The sequence below is a fragment of the Phalacrocorax aristotelis genome, chromosome 1 (assembly GCF_949628215.1).
Source record: "Phalacrocorax aristotelis chromosome 1, bGulAri2.1, whole genome shotgun sequence".
Classification (NCBI taxonomy): domain Eukaryota; kingdom Metazoa; phylum Chordata; class Aves; order Suliformes; family Phalacrocoracidae; genus Phalacrocorax; species Phalacrocorax aristotelis.
The window spans coordinates 79,573,378-79,599,286 of NC_134276.1; the positions used below are offsets into that span (position 1 = coordinate 79,573,378).

The 25,909-nt window shown below is 36.3% G+C and overlaps 1 long non-coding RNA gene across 1 annotated transcript in view; it reads right to left on the reverse strand.

The window, feature by feature from the left end:
• Positions 1 to 2,762: 2,762 nt before the first annotated feature.
• The window catches only part of LOC142052117 (uncharacterized), a 29,025-nt gene continuing 5,878 nt past the window's right edge, over positions 2,763 to 25,909 (reverse strand). The window contains exons 2-4 of the long non-coding RNA XR_012658720.1: positions 9,397 to 9,514; positions 8,521 to 8,651; positions 2,763 to 3,084 (exon numbers count right to left, since the gene is read on the reverse strand). This is a non-coding gene — a long non-coding RNA (uncharacterized LOC142052117). The remainder of the gene's footprint in view (positions 3,085 to 8,520; positions 8,652 to 9,396; positions 9,515 to 25,909) is intronic.

Here is a 25,909-nt window from a genome sequence, read left to right on the forward strand (position 1 = left end):
CTTCAGACTCCGCTCAGCATGACTCACTTGTGTAGAAGGAAGAACTGGTGCTTCTTTTTAAGATATCCTCATGTAATCTATCAGGACTTTAGTTAGGTGCATATTTAAAAGGGACTGAATTAGTATATCACTACACTGACTAGGTCTCCAATAACAGTGGGACTGCAGGCACCTAGCTCATATAATACTAAATCATATGCTGATAACTACATTATAAATGCCTAAGTCTATGAGCCTCATCCATTGCTGCCCAATGCACAATTCATCTGCAGAAGTATAAGTAATCTAATATTACTTTTGGTGCTCTTGCCTGCTGACCTTCAGCTGCTGCCTCAGATGGGCAGGGTAGTTCCTAAGTCACGTCTACTATTCCAATGCTGCTATCTCAGATATAGCAGGGTGCCTTCAATGGCACTAGACACAGATAGTTTGGGAAATTAATTTATTCCTAAAATTAAATGGGATAAATCTGTCCATTATTCTTCATCACACCAACTCAGTTCCAGTATTGATTATGTAATAAGCATTCTACTTCTTCCTACAACTGTTCCTCATCCTTTTTTATTGGTAAATAAAGAACTGAGGTTGGCAGTAAATTTACTGACTATCACTTCTCTTCCTCATCTACATAGTCAATATCATTATTCCTCTTGGCTTTTAGGTCTTTGTCCAGATTTGTGTTGGGTTCATTCTAGTATTTCCTTATCTGATACAATTTATTATTTCCTCATTGGGTTCATCTATATTTCTGAATGTTGCAGCACAAAGTGGGAATGACAAGTGTCAGATTGGTGTTAACACTGTTAAATCCATAACGGTTCTAGCATTGTGTATAACTATTGCATATTTATAGCAGCAAAATCTACAAAAAGTTGCCAGTGCTAGATACATACCATGTCTATAAAAAGCAAAGGGACAGCTGTATAGACAGGTAATGCAAAACAGATTACCTTGCTATTACTGCCAGCATCAGATCATCTTTGGTTGCTGATGTTGCTACAGACCTCTCAATAAGCTATTATGTAAGTGCTCAAAAATTTCCTTTATACCTGTGATGTGATTATATTTCCCAATGCTTCTCAGACCGGCTTCTTGCTCTGGTTGTCTTCCAGCCCACTTCTTCAGAGAATCTATCACCAACAACTAGGTGTGCCAGTTTTTATTAATCCACTCTTCCAGGGACTTGCTGGCATGAAAATATAGGCTATAGTCCTTACAAATGCAGACAGAATCCAGGCTAAAGCAGCAAGGCTTGGTTGTAACCCTCACAAATGTAGTTAGAATACTAGATGGGAGACAAGGTCCTCATGTTACCGCACACATTTAAATATCCTGCTATGAATTCTGTTCACAGTTCCTCTCCTCAGGTTTCTGCAAATTGATTCTCTCTCTGTTTTAGACCTTCTTGTCCGGATCAGACCTCTTCTGTCATGGAGGACAATGCCTTCTGCAAAAAGCATTTCAGTGCAGCACAAGCATACCCAAACCTGTTAGCAGTATGCCGTCTTAGGGGCTGAGAACAGTCCAGATGTATGAGCAAAGACGATCATAGATTAATTTACCATGATAAGCAAAGCAGAAGCTGTAGATGCATTGGTGTAGGCTTAATTGCAGAGAAAATAAGTGTCTTTTTCTATAGTTCAGCCTTGAGAAAAGGAGGCTCAGACGGGATCTCATCACCATGTACCAGTACTTAAGGGGTAACTACAAATAAGATGGAGACTCCCTTTTTACACGGAGTCCCATGGAGAGGACAAGGGGGAATGGACACAGGTTGCTCTTGGGGAGATTCTGATTGGACACGAGAGGGAAATTTTTCACAGTGAGGACAGTCACCATTGGAATAATCTCCCCAGGGAAGTTGTTGACTTGGCCACGTTGGACACCTCCAAGAGTCGTCTGGACAGGGTGCTGGGCCACCTTGTCTAGACTCTGCTCTTTCTAGAAGGTTGGACTAGAGGATCCCTGAGGTCCCTTCCAACCTGTGATTCTCTGAGTCTGTGATTTTGGTGGCATATTCAAAAACAAAAGTTTTCCTCCTTAGATGTTAGCAATTAATTAGGGCATAATGCATTTTAGGCAAGTGATGCACAAGGGATATATATTTTTCTCCAATTTAATTTAATCAGTTTATCAAAAAGCTGCAGTTCTATTTTCCAATAAGGGAAGAGTGTTCTTCCCTATTGATTAACTTTTCTTTGTGGCAGATACCTTATTGCTTCTGTTGACAAAACAAGCCACACTTGGGTGTTAATATAATATTCACCACGTTCTCTCCCTTTGAAGTAATCAAGTGGGGTTTGTTGGCATTTTTTGCAGACAGCTGGTCAGAAAATTATTCTCAGAACATACTTAAATTTCCAGTTTCCCATCCTCTTTATACTTCAGGTAACTATGTATTGGCAGACGATATAATATACAGGTCTACAGGTAAAATATCTTTCTGCTAATGAAAGCAGAAAAGGTGTGCAAATGTAAATATTATAAGTTCAATTCCCTTCCACAACTGTATGGAAAATTTTAACCTGATTGAGGGGAAAAATAGGCCTATAAGGTTTGAAAGAGTGAAGTAGTACTTCCTACATAACTGCTAATAGTCATAAATGTATCAGGAACATAAGAATCCAGACTGGAATTTTTTGCCAGTAACCACTTCTGTCCTGACTTGTACATGAAAAATAGCTCAGAGAACAAAGGGAAAATAGCACTTTTTTTTCCTAAACCACTCTATTGCAAACACAAAAAGTACAAAATAACTCAAATTCTTTTCTCACTTCTATTTAACTAGTCCTGCTGAATTTCATTGGTGTTAATTATTGCTTTTTGGACACCAGCAGAAAATAGGGAATGTGAGGGTGAAAAAATGACAGTAAGTGAAGTCACATTTGTGAAGACATAAGGCCAGACTTCTAAAAAACTATCATATGTGACAATTTCTCTGTATGCAACAAGCAACTATGAGTCATACTTGGGTCATGAAGCTGTTCTCCAAATGTCCTCACCTCCCGTGACACCTCCCATCTGTCATGACAAGTGGAAGTCTGACAGCAATGACGATACTGGTTTCGTGCTTCCAAATTAAATCTGTGTGGAGAAAGCAACAGACAAGCACAAGCAAAATGGTGAAGTTTAATTTGCAACTTACCCAGACCTTTGACTTTAGCAACAATCAAAATTCAGTGGCTATGTCTAGGCTAATTCTATATCTACCAATAAAGGAACATGGTGTTGATGTAAGCAAGTCTGTACTCCTTGATTTCAGAGCCAGGAACTAATATTTGTTCTTTTTATCTTACAAAATAGATGTAACTTAAGGAATGTTTCATGGTTATAGGCTGGGGTGTGCACTCCATTTGTATTCTGGCTCTATATCTAATTAAAACATACAGCAACTTATCTTCTGTACCATCTATTCTGTACTGTTACACACCATGGCAGAAAATATTGGAACATTTTAAAGTACAAGCAACTTACTTTGCTCTGTTTTTGACAGTTGTTCTGTTTGTCCATAATATATTAATTCATTTATTTGTAGGTTCTTCGAGTTCTGTTGTAATTTTTGCACAGCACCTGTTTTCCTTCTGTTGACATAACGGATTTTTTTCTGGTTTTGAATACAGGAGGTTTTATTTCAACAATTAAGAGCTACAGCTGTCTGAATATCTTACAAAACAAAATAAAACAGAAAACCAAAACAACTTTTGGTGATCTTCATTTTTCATTTTACTAAAAGTGACATCTCACTTTTTATTTCCCTGACTCAGAAGGAAAGGACAATTAATTTGGCATAAACTTACTTGTCTCTCCATTTCCGGCTGGCACATTGCCAAAGGATATTAATTCATTAAGTCTACGCTCATTAGAATAATTGCTTTTGTATTTAAAAAAATTGATCTATTAATCAAGTTTGAACACAAGCCTGTATTTTACCCCAAACTTTAGTAGTTCTATATTTCACGTCACACCTCCTGACTTTCCAAGATCAATACTTTGCCAGCACTGTATGTTGCTGAACTATACATTACTACACCATGGGTATGTAATGGTGTAGCCCACAAAATGAGTGATAATTTTCAGTTCTATATGATCATTAGAACTGCTTTGAGATAATTATCTTTAACAATTTCACATTCATCATTGCTTCAGCAAGTTAGAAATGTTTTATTTTTAAAGTTCCACTAGTTGTCCCAAAGATTTTACTCAGGATTTCCTATTCAGTCCCTCCCTACACTGTGCCTTATAGAATGGTATGGGTTGGAAGGGACCTTCAAAGATCGTCTAGTCCAACCCCCATGCTGGGGGCAAAGGCATCTTTCACTAGATCAGATTGCTCAAAGCCCCATCTAGCCTGACTTTGAACATTTCCAATGGGGCTTTCACAACTTCTCCGGGCAACCTGTTCTAGTGTCCCAGCACCCTAATTTTTTAAAAAAATTCCTTCCTTTTGTCCAAACTAAAGGTACCCTTTTTCACTTTAAAACCATTGCTCCTTGTCCTGTCACTACAGGCCTCAGTATCTCTCTTTCTTTTAAGCCTCCTTCATATAATGAAAGGACAAAATAAAGTGTCTCCCCAGAGCTTTTTCTTCTCCAGGCTGAAAACCCTCAATTCTCTCAGCCTTTCCTCAGAGGAGAGGTGCTCCAGGCCACTGATCAATTTTGTGACCCTCCTCTGGACCCACTCTAACAGGTCTGTGCTCTTCTTGTTCTGGGGAACCCAGAGCTGGATGCAGCACTCCAGGTGGGGTCTCACGAGAGTGGAGTAGAGGGGCAGAATCACCTCCCTTGACCTGCTGGCCAGGTTTCTTTTTATGCAGCCCAGGATACAACTGGCTTTCTGGGTTGCAGGCACACATTGCCCGCTCATGTCCAATATACTAGAAGTAGTCAGCATTTTTGTTGATCAAAAGTTTTATTAAAAGGTTTTCCAGGTGGAAAATGTTCTGTAAAGATTTAATTTTCATGAATATTTTCTGAATGTCTGTAAAACTAAACATTACTATTTTACTATATTTATTGTTATTTTGTTTTGAGGAAAAAAATATATTACCTAATGTAGTAATACTCCATAGCTTTTTCTTTTAGTTGAACTGATCACTCTTCTCCCATATCACAGAAATCAGTAAAATTAAAGACTTCTTTCTGCCTCAAAAGATTGGAGTATCAGAGAATGAATCTATGTGAAGTATATATTTCTTTGCCAAAGTACCAATCCTCCACATGTTGTTTTGAAGATACTAATGTGGAAGGGTCCTTTTCTGGCTTTACCCCACATTTCACTTAGCTTTTGTCCCATTTTTCTTTCTGGAACACATTGTTAATGTATTTCATTTCCAGCATGCCACTCGGCAAGGATTTCACACGCTCACCATATGACAGACGTCCTTAATGATGCATGATCTTTCCAGACTCATTTCATTAAAGTTTTAATACCAGATCTTTGTAACCTTAAATTATCCTTATATGACATCACACACTTACACACTTAAAAGAAGGCGTATTCAGACACTTAAACATTTCCAATGCTCATCTTCTCTTACCATTAGACTTACATATGTCTATATGTTTCTCCCCCTTGAAATTAGGCTTAAGTAAACGGGTCAACCTATGTATTCTCTGGAAAGAGCCAGAAATTATAACTCTAAAACAGCAATTCCAGTAATAATATTTGTTCACAAGTTCTAAGAATGTTTAAAACCAGTTACTTAAACTCTGTTAAAAAATTATCATTAGGTTTTTTTTTCCTCCACATAGTTCATACTTGCAATCCGTAACTGTCATGTATCCTTACTACAAAGTATTTCATAGGACTCTGTCAGTTATGCCTAGTAGTTACAGCTCAAGTAAGAGATCCTAAGGTTCTTTGAAGTCATTGTCTTAATGTGTGCAAGCTAACAAAGAAAGGTAGCAAAATGTTGTGCATCCACAGAAAGAGACAACAAAAGAGAGGACCTCACTATAAAAACCTTGTTGGACTGATTTATTTGGTACTGTGTAAAGGTTTGTTCTATGCATCTCAAGAGGGATAAAATGGAGTAGACTGGAGTTAAAGAATGTAAAGAGGAGAGCAGCAAACAAGCGGATAGCAGTACTACTTTACAAGAGAGAAAAAAATATCTGATATTCTTAAATTTGAAGAGAAGAAGGCTGAGGGATCAAGACTTCTAAAAACATGAAGGTGATGGATAGGAAGAATGAAGAATCATAATTTATCAAAAGACAGAATACCAGAACTTATTGCATGTATTGAAACTTGTGAGAGACAGTTGAGAACAAATATGAGAAAGAAGTTTTTTCTTCCCAGCAGATAGTGAACTTCCAGAATTTATTGCCACAGGAAGCTGCAGAGATATCAGCAGGTTTATTAACAAGAAGTCCATGAACAGATGATAAAGGGATTAGGCACAGTCATACCTTTTAGAATCCCTGTTCCAACAGTTGTAGATGCTGGGGGTGTTAAAAGGAGATGGACCAAGGAAAGTGCCAGACTTACATGCTCTCCTGAATTAGCATCTCCTTCTGCAACTTTCTAATCCATGGGAAACTTCTTGTGTTCACATGTGTAAAGGCAAACACTGAAGTTAAAACTCAGTACATAGCAAAAGTGTCTAGCAAACAATATTTTTTTTTCCTGAATGTCTGCTTACTGATGAATGGAACAACTGAAAGAAAGTAAGAGAAAACACAACTGTCCAGAAATGTGAAAGATAATTGAAGGAGTTCTAAATGAAGCTTGATATATAAGCAATGCATGTCAGCTAAAAGGAGAATAGCCGTACGATAACCTGAAAAAATGAGCGTAACTCAGTCACTTAAGAGTTGGCATCCAGTGCCATTCTAGACGCACTAGAATATCTCAGCTATTTCTACTGGGTTGGCAAATACATCCCAGTAAATAACTGTGCTATCCTAGAATGAGAGCTGAAGAGCATAAGGAATTAATGGCCTACAGGTATTTAAAATGGTACAAGAGTCATGTGTTTAGATACATCAGTCAGTTTTCTTTCATCTTTAATGGAACACTACCAGTAAATCTACAGTGCAAAAATTTGGAATATATAACAGTCTTTGTAAAGATGAAATATGTGAGTGATGTATTCTTAAAGAGAAATATTGCAAAAAATACGGAAGCCTTAGTGATTGTAATAGCCAGTAACTGGCAGTGCTTGTAAAGCCACTCACTCCAAAATTGTACATGACTACAAATTCCTTCAAAGTGCTTTTTATTAACATCTTGAAGTAATCTGTTTTACTCTACACATGGTAATGAATGCTTTCTGGAAAGTTGAGGAATGTTTTGTAGTTGTTATATGTATTTTTGTTGTGCTTAATGTTATTTTGCCTGTTTGTGGCAAGATATTGTCTAGTATAAATTGGTCCAGCATGGAGGTAAAGGAAATACAAACAGGAAATGCAGCAAGAACTACAGAGAAAATAGTGGTAGAAATGCCAACCAAGCTTCCTAACTTCCTGGTTTTGCACAAACCAGGAAGTTCATTTGGAAAATTCCAAAGTTCAAATGAAAATTTCGAAGTCAAATTTAGCAGAAGAGAAACACCAACTATTGATTGAAAAGCAATCAAGTTTGGAAGACTTTAACTATCTAGTACATGTTGAAAAAATATTATCACAGGACTGGAAGTATCAGGTGAGTTCTTGGAACACATTGTGGATGACTTTTTATTGCAAAAAGTACAAGAATCAGCTCACAAAATTTTTAGAGTTAATTCTGCACAATGATTTACAATTTGAAGACAGAGAGAAAAGTAAGCAAAAGGGATGAAGAAAGTAAAGAAAATGCATTTTGTGTACCTCAGGAAAGTGGGCTTGAACAACCCTGAGAGCTCATTTGTGAAGAAAGTAATCTAAAGGAAAAAGGATAGAAAAATGGATATTTCTAAAAAAGACAATATTAAAAATTTTGAGGTAAATTATCCACATACAAAGGAAAGGTAAGATTAAGAGGTCAGAAACCAATGTATTTAAATGAAAAATTCTTTAATAATCTGAAAAGCAAAAGGCAATCATAGAAAAAGTGGAAACAGTAACATAACAAAATGCTCTAGGAAAGAACAATAAAAGCACATAAGGTGCAAATTCAGAAAACCTAAGGAGTTAAAACTAGCAGAGAATATTAGTAGGAATAAAATGTTCTCTAAGCACAGTATAAGTTAAAAAGAGATTAAAGGAAATGCTGAGGCGTTCCTTTATGAGGTAAGTTACTGAATGAGACAGAAAACATTTAAATGTTCAAAGCCTTTTTGACTTCAGCTCTAACAAAAAGAATATCATGAGCCAATATTGCAAAAATTACAAGTAAAAGAAAGCAAGGGCATAAGTGAACACAGCCAATGGTAGCAAGACATGTCTAATCCTGGAAATGTGTCAATGAAATTTTACTTGCTGCCTTGACAGGAAGAAATCCACTCAACATAATCTCATAGTTTCCCAGACAGTCAAAAGATAACTTGTTCATTTAAGTTATGTTCCTCCTTTCTCCCCAAGAGTCTATGGAACTTACATTGGGGATTTTCGGTGCTGTTAAATCCTCTTATGTCACATATCCCTCTCTTTCACTGAGAACACAGACAACTAATGAGAATTGCTTCACCATCACTCACTTGGAGCCTCAGTTGATATCAGAATGGCTTTCTGAAAAATAACAAGGGTCTTGTAAAACAGAGACAGAAATTAGGGGTCCCAGGTACTTGACTAAGGCTGTAAGAATATAATGGAATGAACTTATAGATGTCGTCAACAGGACATGAAATGCTGCAAGTGAAAATCTTCCTCCTGAAGCAGAGGGCTTCATGAGCAAGAAAAAACTTCTAATCTTGTGATGATGACCCTTCAGAACATACCACAAAGCATACTTTGATGAACTAAAATTAAATGTCTGGGGAATGTCCAGGCTAGGAGTCCTGTGCTGGATTAAGTACTTTGTTAATGAGTACATTTCATGACTGTAAATATTTTATTAAAAAAAAATTATTTTAGAGTTAACAAAATTGGAACAATTATCTGAAATCTGTGCCTGGAGGCAGAGTTCAAGGAAGAAAGACAATAACAGTGTATGAGATCAAGTCATGAATTAACTGAAAGTCCAAGGAACCTGACAGACCGCACCTAAGGCAGATATGCCCAATGTCTTCACAAGACCACCCCCCATTATCTCTGAAAATCTATGAAGATTGGAAGATATTTCTTACAAATAGAACAAAGCAAATGTTCACAGTCAACTTCAGAAGGCCAGAAGGTCAATCTGGGCAACTACAGGCCAGACAGTCCCAATTTCATTCCTGAAAAACTCATTGTACATGAGTGAGTATCCTTGAAGCCCAGGAAGGAGAAGGTGACTGGGAACAGTCAACATGGGTTTATCAAAGTTATATTGTACCTGACCAACTTGACTGCCTTCTATGATAAAATGACTGGATGTGTAGGTGAGAAGATAGGAGTGCATGTCCAATACCTTGACTTCAGCAATGTTTTTGACACTCTCTCCCATAAGATTCCTGTGGAAAAATTAGGATATTACAGTGGTTAAGTGAACAATTAGATGGGTAAAAATATATTTTGGTGGTTGGACCCAGATGATAATGGGTTGTACTCTACCAAGATGCTTCTAACAAAAGTCATACTACAGGAGTTTATCCTGGGTCCTCTTATGTTTAAAGCCTTCATCAGCAAACTAAAAGATGTAATGGAGAGCATGCCCATCAGGTTTGCAGATGACATCAAACTGAGGTGATCAGTTGATATGCTTGAGGGCAGAGTTGCGATTCAGATGGACCAACGAGGCTGGAGGAATGGAACAGCTCTGTGGAAAAGGTTCTGGGGTGGTGATAGGAATATCTATCACAGTGTGCCCAGATGTCGTGGTTTGGCCCAGTCAGCAACTAAGCACCACACAGCCACCTGGTCGCTCATTCCCCCCTCAGTGGGATGGGGGAGAGAAATGGAAGAGTAAAAGTGAGAAGACTTGTGGGTTGAGATAAAGACAGTTTAATAGTAAAGCAAAAGCCACATGTGCAAGCAAAGCAAAACAAGGAATTCATTCACTACTTCCCATGGGCAGGCAGGTGCTCAGCCATCTCCAGGAAAGCAGGGCTCCATCACACGTACGGTTGCTTGGGAAGACAAATGCCACCACTCCAAACGTCCCCCCCTTCCTTCTTCTTCCCCCAGCTTTACATGCTGAGCATGATGTCATATGGTGTGGGATATCCCTTTGGTCAGTTGGAGTCAGCTGTCCTGGCTGTGTCCCCTCCCAGCTTCTTGTGCACCTGGCAGAGCCTGGGGAGCTGAAAAAGTCCTTGACTAGTGTAAGCACTGCTCAGCAACAACTAAAACATTTCCACGTTATCAACACTGTTTTTAGCACAAATCCTAAACATAGCCCTATACTAGCTACTAGGAAGAAAATTAACTCTGTCCCAGTTGAAACTAGGACACTGGGCAGCTCTGGGAATATACAAATGGGGCACAGCCCATACATAAAACAAGGAAAAGGACTGCGACCCTCATTAGATCACATCTACTACAAATGTTAGAAGAATTATTTATTAACAAAGAGATGTATGGATGGAAAAATCCTGTAAAGTCAGAAATCTGATTATCATGTTTGTAACAGAAAAATACAATTGTGGGCACTTGTAACAGTATATCTTTCAGATTAAGTATAGATAATTTCACCCTGGTTTCTCAAGGATTGAGAAGAGTAATTTCCAATAGAATTTACTTCAAAATTAAGAATAGTACTTGCTGCTGTAAATAATAAAACACATGATTCATAAACACTTACTGAGACGATATAGAAATATATTTTGTTACAGAGCCTTAACAATGAAAGGGTCTTTAAGCAGTCATGTAGTCTATTCTCCCACTAGCAAGCAGATGAATTAAACTTAAAAAATTCCTGACAGATATTTTTCTAAGCTGTTCTTGGAATTCTTCTGTTCCACAGCCTCCTCTAAACCATTTACTCTAATGTTGCATTAGTGTTTTCCTGTAGGTGAAGCTAGGTGTCCTTTGCTTCAGTTTGACTACCACTTCTTTTCCTATCTCAAATGCTACAAGATGGTTTTGAGCTAACAGTGTAACAAACCTTTTAAAAAAGCACCACACTTCTAGGAAGCAACAGAAAAGACAGATGGGGGCGGGGAAAAACACTTCTATATTCATAACACTCTAAAAAATAGAGTTAAGACTTCATAAAGAATGTAATGCACAGTTTTGGTTACCTACATTAACGAACTTAAATTGAAACAGGTTCAGCAAAATGCCAAAATAATTACAGTAATGGAAAACCAAGCTTATGAAAAGCAGTTAAAGGACTTGACTTGTTTATATGAGGAGTCATTCAATTTTGGTAAGCTAAACATTTGGGGCTTTGGAAGAAGTGAGAAAGAACTAATTAAATTGAAAGATAATGCTTGTGCAAAGCAAACAGCTACAAATTGATTATGAATACATTTCCAGACACAATAAGAAAAAAATATTTACAATCATGAAGTAAATTTTCAGAGAAGCCTATATGCAGGACTGTGGGGACAATCAGTTTAATTGCTCTCGGATAGTATTTGATAAAATACTATCTGGGCTACAACAAAAGAAGTGTATCCACCAGGTTGAGGCGGGTGATTCTGCCCCTCTACCCCGCTCTGGTGAGACCCCACCTGCAGTGCTGCGTCCAGCTCTGGAGTCCTCAGCACAGGAAAGACATGGACCTCTTAGAGTGGGTCCAGAGGAGGGCCTGGATCAATAATGATTAGGGGACGGAACACCTTTCCTGTGAGGAAAGGCTGAGAGAGTTGGGGGTGTTCCACCTGGAGAAGAGAAGGCTCTGGAGAGACCTTATTGTGACCTTTCAGTACTTCAGAGGGGCTTATAAGAAAGATGGGGACAGACTTTAACAGGGCCTACTGCGATAGGACTAAGGGCAATGGTTTTAAACTAAAAGAGGGTACATTTAGACTAGATATAAGGAAGAAGTTTTTTACAATGAGGGTGGTGAAACACTGGTATTACAGTCATGTAACAGTTTTTACTGTTATAATTAATATTAAATTTTTGTTTAACTTATTAACATATAATAACATATATCATAATATGTTTTGATTGTTAAATAAATCAAAAAGAAATTATATTTCTATATAAACATAAATGCAATAATAATATATATTGTATACACATATACAAAACATAATTAGCATATAACACAAAAATGTTAAAATTAATATTGAATATTTTTTTAAAAGATTGTTACATCCACAATGGTGGAACAGGTTGCCCAGAGAGGTGGTAGATGCCTCATCCCTGCAAACATTCAAGGTCAGGTTGGACGGAGCTCTGAGCAACCTGATCTAGTTGAAGATGTCCCTGCTTATCACAGGAGGGGTTGAACTGGATGACATTTAAAGGTCCCTTCCAACCCAAACCATTCTATAATTGTATGATTTTATGAAAGTTTATGGAGAAGATTTTGATGATCGTAGAATTATAAAGTTCAGATAAGCATCTTTTGATATCAAACCTGAATGTAGCCAAAATAAATATTTTTATTTTAATGATTGTATATGTTTTGTCTCCATCATTTTGTGTGACTTCCTTGTTTCAACAATTCCAATAATTACCATAGGAAACAGAAGTTGTTTTTTTGCAGATTCATTTCTGGTGTCCTTTTTGCCTTAATAGGCAAGTGTAAGGATGCACTGTTATTAACAGTGCACTGATTCTCCTACGGTTCTCCATTTGCTTGCAACATCTCTTGCTGATAACTAACCAATCCCAAGTATGAAGTCAAATCAAGAAAGACCCTTCCCTACCCCAAGAACAACTACAAGGTTATTTAGCTAGTTCTTGAGATATTATTTATTTGGTGTTGATAAATGATTTGGTTTGTTTTCTTGCATAGCTGAATAATATATGATATTATGACAGGATCATTCACATATTTATATAAATTAATTTCCTGTTGATGCAGAGATATAGGAAATCAACAGCGGTCTTGACCCCTCCCGTTCTATGCAATGTATTTGATGTTGCTGTTGCTTGCAATGCATTTCTTAAATTTCTTATGGGCTAGAGGAAAACTTTTAGCACTTTGTGATTTGTAGGATTTGTTTTATGTTCCTTCTGTCCTAATGTTTTTTTCTTTCACAATTTCCTGTGATTATGAGGATTTAGATGAATGAAAGTAGGGGGGAAAGGAGGTGAAATCTGAATTCCCACATGCTAATGTTCTCAAATCTCGGTTTGACATAATCTCAGATTCTCAAAAAACCGTGGATCATCTAGACCAATTTAGTCACTTTCAGACAAAAACTTTGGTGTCACTGCTGGCTCAACATGGGTATGTGACATATTTCAATAGCTGAAATTGCCTGATCTAAGGAAATAAAATGGGTTGTGAATATATAATTAGTTCATTCTCTATATCTGAACTGTAGTGATTAATCTGTAGAAAAAATATAAATCTGTTTGTCTGACCCAAGGGCTAGAAACTAATAAAAGGAACTAAACTTCTAGCATTACATTTTCAATAACTGTAGTATCACTTAGCTAGTCCTTTTTTTTTAATGCACATTTTTTAGCAACACCCAGTTGCTAATGATAGGGGATCCTGTGAGACATGTTACCAAACAAACAAAAAAAAATTACTATCTTTGTCAGAGATAGAAAAATTAATATTTGAAGTCTCTGTTTTGGAGATAGACCTGCCTGGTGAGATTTATTATACTGGATGGAGTTAGATTTGTTTGCTTGCTTGTTTTTAAGAACTCCAGTTGAGAACAAAACTGGAATATTCTTTCAAACATCATGTAAAGTCTCTATTTAATATGTAAGCCCTTAGAAATTAATATTTTGGATTGTATATGCAAAGCTTTGCACTGATTCTTTTTTTAACATTATTCATTTAGAAATGTGAACACCTACTTAGCTAATTTTAAAGGCACCAATTTTAAAGGCTAAACAGAAAAAAGAAAGGCTTCAGTTCTACTATTTCAATAGAAAACAGGTCACAATATAATGTCACATGTAAGCCTACGCTATCTCAAAATATGCCGTCAGAAATTGATATTTTATCACAGTAATCTGTCTTCACCAAGAAATATGAATAACATCATGTAGAGCTGAACCTTCATTGATGAGCCAATCAAGAGGCTAGTACTTAGCAATTCTTTCAATTTTCTTTGGTTGGCTCTGAATGAGGCTGAAATTGCCCACAATATATATTTTTAATCAGGAAGAAAATGAGTCTCATGCCGTTTGAATTAACATATGGAAAATTCCATTGTTTAATTGAAAGCAGGACTTGAGATTTTGAGATCTAGTATTAATGTCTGCTTCCTTTGTATTTGATAACAAACATCATTAAATGCTTACATTATTGGGTTTTTTTATTAATGAATGCTGGACTGGAATAATAGTAGCAAATGCAGTAGTTACCACCATCAAATACTCTTCAGTAACTCTAAAATGATAAAACTATACCTGTTCTTACTGGAAAGCTGAGAAATTATAAACTGTAAAAATAACAATTAATTTCAAAACTATAATGAATCATACTAGACATAACAATAAATAAATCTTGTTTAAAAAAAAAAAGCAAAATTAGAGAAAGTCCTTTAAAACTTCACTGCTACATATCTGAACTTATTCTATAGCCTGTGATATAATCTTTTCTGTCTTACTACTAGAAATCTCCATACAGTCCTCGTCACTCTAACGGTAATCCTTATTTGGTTCAGATTCAGAAAGAAATGTTCAATTATATTATTGCAGATATTCATGTAGACCTCCACTGTTTGGGGTTTTTTTTTTAAGTGATTAGTACTACATTTATTTTTATTTATTTATTTATTCATTATGTAGGATGCCTAGAGGTACACGTAATTCTACAGGACTTTTTATCCTATAACCCATTCCAAGGAATTAAATAGATTCAAATCCTGAAAAAAATAGTTTCATAGCTATCATAACATTATCCAAGGAGTATTGTAGTCCCTACACACTTCCTACTCACAGTTCACGAGAAACAGGACGTACATGTAAGGAATAAAATATTTAAACGACACCAGCCTCCACATTCTCTTTTCATCCAGGAATGACAGGATTTGATCTTGGGGGCGGGGGGGCCGGGGTGTCCCTTGTGCATATGAAAGATAGGACTTTTTTTTTATTCGACTTTTTTTTTAATGTTCTTTAAAAAAAATCATTTTTTTCTCATAACAAAAGTTATGTTCAGCAGACAAGATCTGCGATCTTGAGATATGTCCATTAGTATTACATTTTCCAATGCATTAACTCGTAACAGTCACCAAGGAGCCCTCATATTGGTAGAAGGGTTCAGGGAATAGGAGTGTGAGAGCAGAGTGAAAAAGGAAAAAAAAAGAAAAAAAAAGAAACAAGATTAAAATTTTCTTTGGAAAGTCACAGGAGCCAAAAAGGAAGAGGCTGTGCACAGCAGATTTTCCTATCCAGAAATATTAGTACTAAAATACTTATTTTGTTCTGCTGCAAAAATAAACCCATCCCCTAATGAAGGACCATTTAGTTCTGTATGACTCAGAGAAACCTCATTTTTATCACAGGTTAAATTCTGCAGTTGTCTGAAATTTAGATTAATCAGAGGTTTATGCTAAGTTAATACATTACCAGAGCGTAACTGTGAGATTATAGGCAAATGACAATAAAACCAAACAAAAATAAATTAATCTCATAATTGTAGAGAGATAACACATTTCATGTATTAACATATTAGTATGATACCCTTTAATATGAAGGGAAGATGTAATAGATTATGACCTCTTGGAAACAGATGATTGAGTCATAAAAGGAGAAAAAGATAATACAACTTTCAAGGTCCCAGTAAGAATTATCTTCCAAGGTTTAGTTAACCAGCCAACGTATCTATAACAGTTGTATAAGAATAAGCACCTAGTATGAGAGACCACTTATCTGAAAGTAATAGACCACTCTCAGGATGGTAGGTTCAGAGGACAGGTTACTAGGCATTATGAAAAATTAATTTTTAATCATTAATATTTCCAGCAAGGCAAGTTATGTATTTTATATTTACAAAAAGCAAGAAAAGCTTATCTACCTTTGAATACAGCTATTTCTAGGGTATCACAGGAATTTATGTAAAGCAAACAAGTTAAGAAGTACCTCATTTTAACAGAAATAAAAGTAATCAAAAATAAGCCAGCTATCAAAAATGTGTCCTGGCTTTATAGAATTGTGACAGTGCTTCTCCCATGAAAGCTTGTAGGTCTTTCAGGATATAGTATGGTGCCAGATGTTAAAATTTATCCAAGAATCTCTGGAGTCAAAAAAGCAATTATACTTTATCCTTCATCTCTCCTGTTTCAGAATCTCATTACCAGAGTTTACAGAAATGTTTGTGCTATAAATATTACAGGTGTTACTTTAGGAAAAAGTTTTGATTGCAGAAAAGTTTTTTCAGAGATGTGAAATTGCTTTGATACGTACAAACACAGGCATAAATAGTATATGTAGTAGAAAACAAAATTAACATTTTACTTATGTCTCTGAATTGTTTGCTGATATTAAGCTTAGTGTTTACTACAGTTTTAATGCTCTTCCATTACAAATCTCCCCAAAGCCTCTGTCTCACAGACGTTTATGTTTGTGCCTAACTTCTTTGAACAAGCTCATTCCTTTAGCAAAATTGGGATGGTAAAATCAGGTACTACTGAACAGATTAAATTCTTGCACATTTGTGTTTGAATGCAGTTTCTGCTAAACCTGGTCAGTTACTCAAAGATGTAGTATGGTCCATAGGCCAGAGAACTAAACATGGTGCCCCTCCAGAAGCAATATGACTTCTGAGAATGGTTTATGAGATTACCTATTTGCATTATGCCTCCAAAGAACCCTTTATTTAAGAGCAGCAAATAGAAACTTGATAAATTCTAATTTTGTTCATGAGAAATTAGTACATTAGAAATCCATTTTATGTCTTCAAAATTGATCTTGTTTGATCTACACTATCATATTAAGAGACTATACTCATAACTCACTCCTGCTCTTCTGCCCACTCTATTTCATGTTAACCCATCTGAGAAAACACCTTAATCTATGTATTGCTTTCAGTTTTCATCTAAAACTGTAATTCAAACCACATCTAATTATATAAGCAAGAATATTTGAATAAGCTAGATGCCTGGTGAGCAAGTTGAAGACCTAAGATTTTCTAAGAGAATTAGTCTGTCCTGACAGTCATAAAGATCCAGACGACACCAACCTCCAGTCCCCTCCCGCACTTTCCTGTGCTGCCATATTATTGCAGTTCCATGACTTCAGCTTCATAGCTCCATATTTGAAATGCCTTTTCCAAAGGCTGCTGAGCGCTGCTCAAGTATAAACTTTCAGTACTGGTCTGAAAGCATTAACTATTCAAAAGTGGTTAAGTGGTCCAAAAGTGCTAACCTTTTGGTGATCTATGCTAAGATCACCTCACCTCCAAGCAGTATAGACTCCACAACATGTGCTGTAATGGGTTTGTGAATTTATGCTCATATGAGGTGTGGTTAAAGTTTGTGCATCTAGATTGCCACACAATTACCTGGTAGAGTACAAATAATCATAAAGCAATGAGAATGACAGCATATCTGTTCTAAATAACCATGTAAAGAACAAGCGATTGCACTCTCTGAGTAAGAATGCACATATGGTAAGTCCACTGAATCCTCGCTTGGGTAAATACCAATAGGTTTTAGTGGTAAGGAGAGTGGTTTTGTTTCACTACATGGTTAGGTGGAAAAGCAAAGACCATCTTATACTTCATTACTTTACTAGAAAGCAATGCTATCTGAAACACACATTTTGTATGTAACTGTTTCTGCAGCAGTTGCTAAGTTCTTTGACTTGTTTTGCACTAGACGAACTAATATATAAAGAATTAATCTTTTTTTACTTGCATAATTAGCTACATTTTGGATCTTCTGGTTTATTAAGAGGAAACACTAGTAGTACATGAAGCTGATATAAGTTCACTGATATAATTCTGCTTGAGATGGATGGTTTTCTGACTACTTTAGAAATCAAAGAAAAGGTTTTCTGTGAAGGATCTACATCCTCTTTCGGTTTATTTTTCAGTTGGTAGGTAATTTGACAAACCCCTCCAGACAATAAAGACCTACTAGATCATCTAAAACATCATGGGTAAGATTAGCTTCCTAGCAAGACAGTTGAAGAGCAACACAATATAAATGTATAAGTCGATAGCAAAAGGTGTCTATATGCAGTCATTATGTCTAAGCCAGTGGAGATCTAATTAAAAGAACACAGAAAGATATTTTGTTGTCCAGGAGTCAATATCTAGATTTTATCAGATTAATGGTTTTCTAGCTACCAGTTATAATTTGACTACAGTCTGAGCTTAGTGGGTTTCCCATAGGTATGTAGTGCCACTCAGGACGTATATAGATATTTGAGATACTTAAACAGGACTAGCAGACATAAAATATGTGGGAAACCTGTGCTTTTCTGAAAGCTGTTATGAGGTCAAGGTGGGATAGCTCACACCATCTAAACTGGCACTGAAGACCACCAGAGATGTTCATTGACTTTGATGAGAGATAAACAAGAATGACACGTAGAAATCTATACTGCAGACACGGGAAATTAGGTGACTGCATCTGGTTCTAACTGACCCAAAATGTAATTTTACCCTAAGATATTTTCTGAAAACCCATCCTTCTAGTCACATTGTCACTCATGTGACTCTGTAATGAGCCTCTTTGGGAAGCTGACACAGCTTTTTATCCTGCTTTCTTTACCCCTTTCTTTTTACTGGGATAGTTACCAACTATCCCAGTAGCACTGCAAGGTCAGAAGTGGAATGAGAGGACAGGAACATGGAAGCTGTGATGATCCAACCAATCACGTAGAGGTTAGCTGATTCAATGTATTGCTATACTTGAAAGAAGGCTGTTAGACTAACCCAGACATCTTACAGAATTGCATCAGATCTCTTCCAGAGACACACAGCTTCTCTCAGATCCACTTTCTGTCTTTCCTCATCTTTGACTTTGGACTCCTCACTCCCAGGGTTTCATTTGGCCTCATGACCAGGCAGGAGGTTTCCAATGTTTTGGCTACCAATGAGCAAAAATATGGTTTAATAAGTGTATGCCCATCTATGCATCCCTTTGTCCCACTATGGAAAATTAATATCTTTTTCCTCTTGTAGTTCATGTGTCCTCAAACTCCTCCTCTTAGTTAAACACACTTAAGGTCCAATAGCCATCTTAATTTGAATCCAGTTTGCAAATTGTTACAGAAGGCCTATAGAGTAAAAAATATATAGGCCTATAGAAGGCCTATATGAGTAAAACATTAATAGTGCTATGCAAAACCTGATTTTTTAAGCTATTTGAAGAAGGAAGGTTGTTTAGTTTAAGCATGGTTTTGCACTGCATCCCTCCAAAAATTATTTTTTTCACACTCATTATTTCCCTATTCCACTAAATACAATTCTCATTATATCTTAGAGATTTTTATTATTCTATTTCAAGAAGAAACAGATGTTTAACTAAACTTAATCAAAATGAAATTTTAAAGTTTGTAAGTATCGTAATAAATGTTTTTCTACTTTTCTTCAGTTATTTTTATTTGTAAATATTTTTCAAAATTTATCAAAGCTCAGTAATATATTTTGTATTCCAAATTCTGCTCTCCAATATAGATCGGACTCAAAAATTTTACATATCGTATAGGAACTGCTGCATGAATTTCTATTAGCACTTATGGTTCTGTTTTACATGAGCTAAAAATCGTGGCCCCATTTTCTAATATCGAAAACTTTTGCCATCCCAATGGTAAAATAATAATACACTTTTGTACAGGAATCTGGGAAATCTTCTGGAAGATGAGATTTATTTCTTAAGAGATATAAAGTTAACTAGAACCATGTCACTGAGAAAGAGCATGGTTTTCAGGATTAAGGCAGTTTAGGTAACATGTCCCTGAATACTCCCCTTGAATGACAATTTTTTTAATGAGTTCTACTATTGCAGAGGTGACAGCTGGTAAATCTGAGAGCAAGCAAGAAGCAAGAGAATTGAAATTATATCAGAACTCCTGGATCAGTTAAGATCAGCAAAAGAGGTGAAAGATTTTATGGACAGGTGAGAGACTTTATATACAACTAGAACTTGAGAGAGCTAAATTCAAAACTTTTAAATAAACCATATAATTTCTGCACCAGTGCTTGCATTGAGAAGAGTGTAACAATGTTATATTCCTCTCTCTCAACTTTTTTCTTTAAACTGGAAGAATTAGAGTGTGTCTTACAAAGTGTTTGTTCAATGTCTATAACAACACTACCTTTGGCTTTCTTTGTGATTGTATGCATTGTTGACATACAAATACTGCAACTGGAACTTTAGTATAGGAGTTTGACTATCAGATATTTATTTTTTGCATATACTTTTTTCTCAGATGAAAAATTAATGTTCTTGTTTTCAGAGTATCACTGTTTTTATTAAATTTTGTACCCAAATATTTCAAAGACACAAAAGTGGGGGAAAAGTCTACGTCACAGGAAACGTGATTTATAAAGCAATAGTTTACTATTTGTTTCACACTTGTTAGACATCATCTCCTGAGTAATTCTCTGCACATGCCCACTGTTCCTCCAAGATACTTATGGCACATTGAAGAAAAGGTCACAGCAAGAAAATCTGAGGTGTATGAAAGAAGTTACATTTGAAACCTGGCTTCACAATGAACTATAGGGGTTTTTTTTATGGTAGTATAAGGACAATTAAGTTTTTAGTTAACAACTTTACAGTAATAGCTGAGAAACCCTCTTATTAGATTCCTTTTTCAGGTGCTTGTAACTTTGCAAAAGAAAAGCTCTTTGGGGTAAACATGTCCTCAGTTCGTGTCCTTTTTCAGTTTTTTCATTTTCTTGATAATAATTTTCTATTAACAGTACACTGAACTGTTAGCAAGTTACATATCCTCCCAGCGCTTTTTATTTCCCTTTCACATTTTTCCTAGATGGCTGCAGTTATGCATTTTGGGCAGCACTGAGCATCACATATTAAAATGTAATAAGTACTGGTTAGCTTACCACTGTGTCTCTCAGCTAACCTACCAACTTACCCTATCTCATCGTTGCTACTTTTATGTGCACTTATTACCATTAATCAGTCACTAGGGGTCCTATTACTACCTGCTAGTCACTGGATTAGCAACTAGTTGCTCAAACATAAGCTCTTAGATCCATCTTAGACATCCAATAATATCCCGCCTGGCCTTTACCTGTTGCTCAGGACATAGGTTTTCTATAGAACCTATGTCATATGAGCTACACAGTTGTCTCAAATATCCTACCCTTAAATAGTACTAACTACCTACATATGGTCTTCTGACTCATGTATTCCACATCTAGTCAGCCAAGTAATTTCCAGACTGAACAAGCCCAACTCTCCCAGCTTCTTAGCCTTTCCTCATGAGGCAAGCGCTCCAGCCCTCCACTGCCTTGGTGGCCATCCTCTGAGCTCACTTCATTTTGTAGGTATCTTTCCTGTACTGGGGAGACCAGAACTGGGCACATTATTCCATATATTGTCTCTGCTTAGTAGAGGAGAATAATCAATTCCTTCGATATACAGGTGACTGTCCTTTTAATACAGCCCATGGTGCTGTTAGCCCTCATTGCTGAGAGGATGCACTGTTCACTCAAGGTCAGTTTGCACTTTTCAGCAAACCTGCTCCCAAGTTAGTCAGTCCCCATCCCAACTACTGTAAAAGTTTAGTCCATCCCAGGTGCAGAACTTAACAAAGATAAGTGAAGTTTAATAATTTAAAATGTTTCTGTTGGCCCATTCCTCCAGCTTGATGAGTTCCCTTTGAATGGTGGCCCTGCCCTCAAGTGTATTGCCTGTGTCTCCTAGTACAGTGCCATCTGCAAACTTGATGAGGATATCTATATTTCATACCCCACAAGGTCCTTCATAAGGATATTAAACACCATAGATCCAAGCACTCCCGAGGAACTCCACTTGTAACTGACCTTCAGGTAGAGGGTGAACCATTAATCACTCCACTTGAACCACAACAATCCAATAAGTTTTTCATCTGATTTTTTCACCTACTTAGTAGTCCACCTAGTTAGACCATAACAACCCAGCTTAGATAGAAAGAAGCTTTTACAGATCATGCTAACGTCAAGGCAGATGATATTGGCTGCTCTCCCTTCATACATACAATCACCTTAGAGTTCAATTTAGAGTCTATCTCAAACCAAACCTCACTTGTCATGTTCTTCACACTATAGGCATGTGTGTAACAAGTTGTGCCTTTACAGAATCCAAGAAAGCAATGACAGCCAGTTTGAAAATAAGACATTGTTTCACAGTGGATACTATTAATATTTTTATAATTTCTTCTTTTCAAAATTGATCAATCCATTCATTTATATATCTGAGCTTTGAATCAGACTTCAGAACATACATACATACATACTCAAAAGTAACTTTCATAAAGGATCAGTTCTTCATAATGCAAATTGTCTAACCCTAGAGGTTCAAAACTGAATTTTAAGCAGTAGGCCAAATTAATCTTTAATGTAATTTCACTGATGTCAGTATGCATAACATCAACTATTAATTTGACCTAATTTATTAGGAAGACTTTGGGCAGATTGTAAATGCTTCTGAGTTTGCACTTTGTATAAACATGCATTATGTATGATCATGAAGCTGAGTGATTTTTATTTGTGGCCACAGCCACTTGGTTAAAATCGACACATTTGTCCTTAAAAAAAAAAAAAAAAAAGAAGAAATATTTGATTCATCGTGATTCCATATCAGGAGAACACTTAAAAATACAGTTCAGGCTGAAGACATGCTTAAATATTTGACTCTGTTGGGGTCAATGATTGTTTGGTGTCTGTACTGTCTAACATTTTAAAAAAATTTACTATCAGATCCACAAGTAAAGAAATGCTAACCTAAAAAGGTGAAATTCACCAAAACACAAAGCGTATTCACATATCTTCTCACAAATATGGGTAAATATTAACTATTCTACCTGGGGATTACTTGCAATTTTATTCACGAAAGGGTGCTATAAAAATAGTCTTCTAGGAAAAATAAAGAAGAAGAAAATGTGACATTCTGGTTGCATAATTCTGAGTGAATACAAAAGCAAGCTTAAGTAATAAATAAATGCTGAAATGTCTCAGAGAGTACTACAACAACAATGACATCCAATTTTAGCTTCTCTCCAAAGATATTGACATGGCTTTAGGCAAAAACCTGAAGTATCAGGCAGATGGATATCAAGTATTTTCTGCGGTACCACTGTGATCTCTCTCCTTTTTCTTCACTGATGCATGAGACTATAGCTTCCACCTCCTCCTCTTTCATTAGCCAAAACAGGTTACTGCACTGATCCTGTACCACTGAAGACTTTTGTGCCTCAATTAAGACTAACTTTGAGTTTCACTAAGTTGAGTCCTATTTCTGAAAGCCTGAACTTTTCTCAAAATTCATGATTATTTAGTAATTTCTTTTTTTTTTTCAGGTCAGTCTTCCCATCCTCAGAACCCTTAACTGTTGTGACAGTAGAGGGCAGTGGGCTTTGTAAATTTTGTATACTCAAGGATAAAAAAGCTGCCATTGTTATGAGAAAATACAATAAACTGGCTGCCTTTTCTGTAATTCACTGATAAATTTATATATTGAAGTTTGGCATTTTTGTCTGCTACCAAATGAAGTCCTTGATCTCTAAAGTCCTATATATTTTTCACAGCAATTTCTAGCTATTGGTGCTGTCTAGATTACATGGCATTTTTCTGGATTTTCTAACATATGCCACAAGTTTGTAACTCATTTACCTTCCCACACTCATTTTCCTTTCTGAGAATATCTAGGATCCACAGGATTCACAGAAGACATAATAAATTGCCGGTCTTATTTTACATATGAAACTATACAGAACAATTTTCAGAGACTGTTTCTTAAAGCACAGTTGCCAGCAGTTCCAGGAGAAGCAGTTCTGCATTCACAGTGGACATTAGTCAGTGTCTCAGCTGAATTTACAGGATTTAATGCAGATGAACATCGCAGCTCATCATCTCCTATATCATAAAGTTCACATTGTATGTCATAAATTATGAGAACTGGTAGTTACAGAATTTTTAACCTCCCTGGTGATAAACACAACTTTGAAGTTGAAGGGTTGGAGTTGGTTTTCATTTCTTACTGATGAGGTGTTCTGTCTTCTAATTGAAAAAAACAAAGTAGGCAGTTTCGTCTGATTTTCAGGGAGACAATATTAAGTCACCACTGTCATATCTTCTCAAGTCACAACTCTCATATTCTCAAATTTAAACTGGCATTCACACTGCTTGTAAGACTGGACGCACACAAGGGAGAAAGCAATTTTATGGCAGCTGCAGGTGCAACACATGATACTCTTGTGTCTCTGTTACTCTGGACAGGAAAAGTTATTCAACATTGCCACTCTGGTAAAACAGAAAGCTGCAGAAAAATGTTAACTTTCTTTGTTCAATATTTATTATTCTTTCAACCATCTTGAAATAGAAACTGTAAACACTTTGATGAACAGCCTGAAAGATCATCTAGTTTTGTTGCTGCTTCAAAACCTACCACTGTGTCTTTAGCTGTATGATATTTTATAGCCCCTTCTAGGAGGTGCTCTTTCATGACTCGAAACAAATACCTGCTCCAAAAGAAAAAATACATTTGACTATTAATTATCCCAGTCTTCCTGTCTGTTGGATTAATGCACTGTTATTTCAATTTCATGTTAAAATCAGTGGAAAGACAGTATACATGCATAGTGATAATCTTGGACCTTGAACAGAAATGTAAACTTAGGGCATCTTAACACTGTTATGAGCAGGCCAGAACCAATGACTCAGGCCCTAACTTGTCTTGCATTTAAACTGTCAGACTGGCTCTCCTAATTATGCTTTCAAAGCCCAGTACTCCCTCTAGGACAGTGGTGTGCCAGTATAATGCTAAAACTCCTTGTACTTTTAAGGTGGCTTCACCTAAGGCTACTCTATTTCAGCTGCCTCCTGTCTGGGACCTCTAGTCTCAGGCTGCTTTTCTTTTAATGTTTCTCCAGCTTCTTGCTTCTTGGTGATAAAAATACCATGTCAGTCCTGATTTGTCACTTCACAAGCTGTGTAATAGGTACTAAAACACTGAAAACCCCAGAAGTCTCCATAGAGTTAGAAGATAGAAAAAACTTGAAAATTAGCAATAATGTCCACATTTCCCAAGGCAAAGACAGCAAAAATTAACATTTTGCTGAATGATAGGATAGCCTTTCAAACAAATTTTTCCCTTACTACCACTACTTCTGAACACAGCTGGTTCCACACCTGAACCTTTGAATTCAGCTTAGCAATCTGTTATCACAGCAATTAGTTCAAAAGCAGCATTTGGCAAATGTCAATTCCTCAGCAGCAAAAAAACATCGTTTATTGGTTCATACTACACAGTCAGCAACGTTCACAGGGATTTTACAACATATCTGTCATCTTTCTGTTGTCCTGTAGGGAGTCAGCACTAAAAGAAGACTTTGACATGGAATATCAGTAGGTATATTTTTATTTTGTATTATGTCTTAGAAGAGGAAATCGAGTTACTTCTACATCAGTGATGCCTGGTAAGTTTCCAGTTCTGAACTAGCTTAGACCTTTTTTTCCGCATAATATTTCATTAAGCCTGAGTCCTGTAACCAGACAGAAAAAAAATGGTTACTATCTTTTGGTTAAGTAGTTTAGTGTAATTACTATCACTAGTATTTAAAAAAGACAATGACAGAAAACCTAATCTGAACAGAGGGTTTCTACCTTTTATCCTGATTTCAGTGAAAACATTAAGATTATA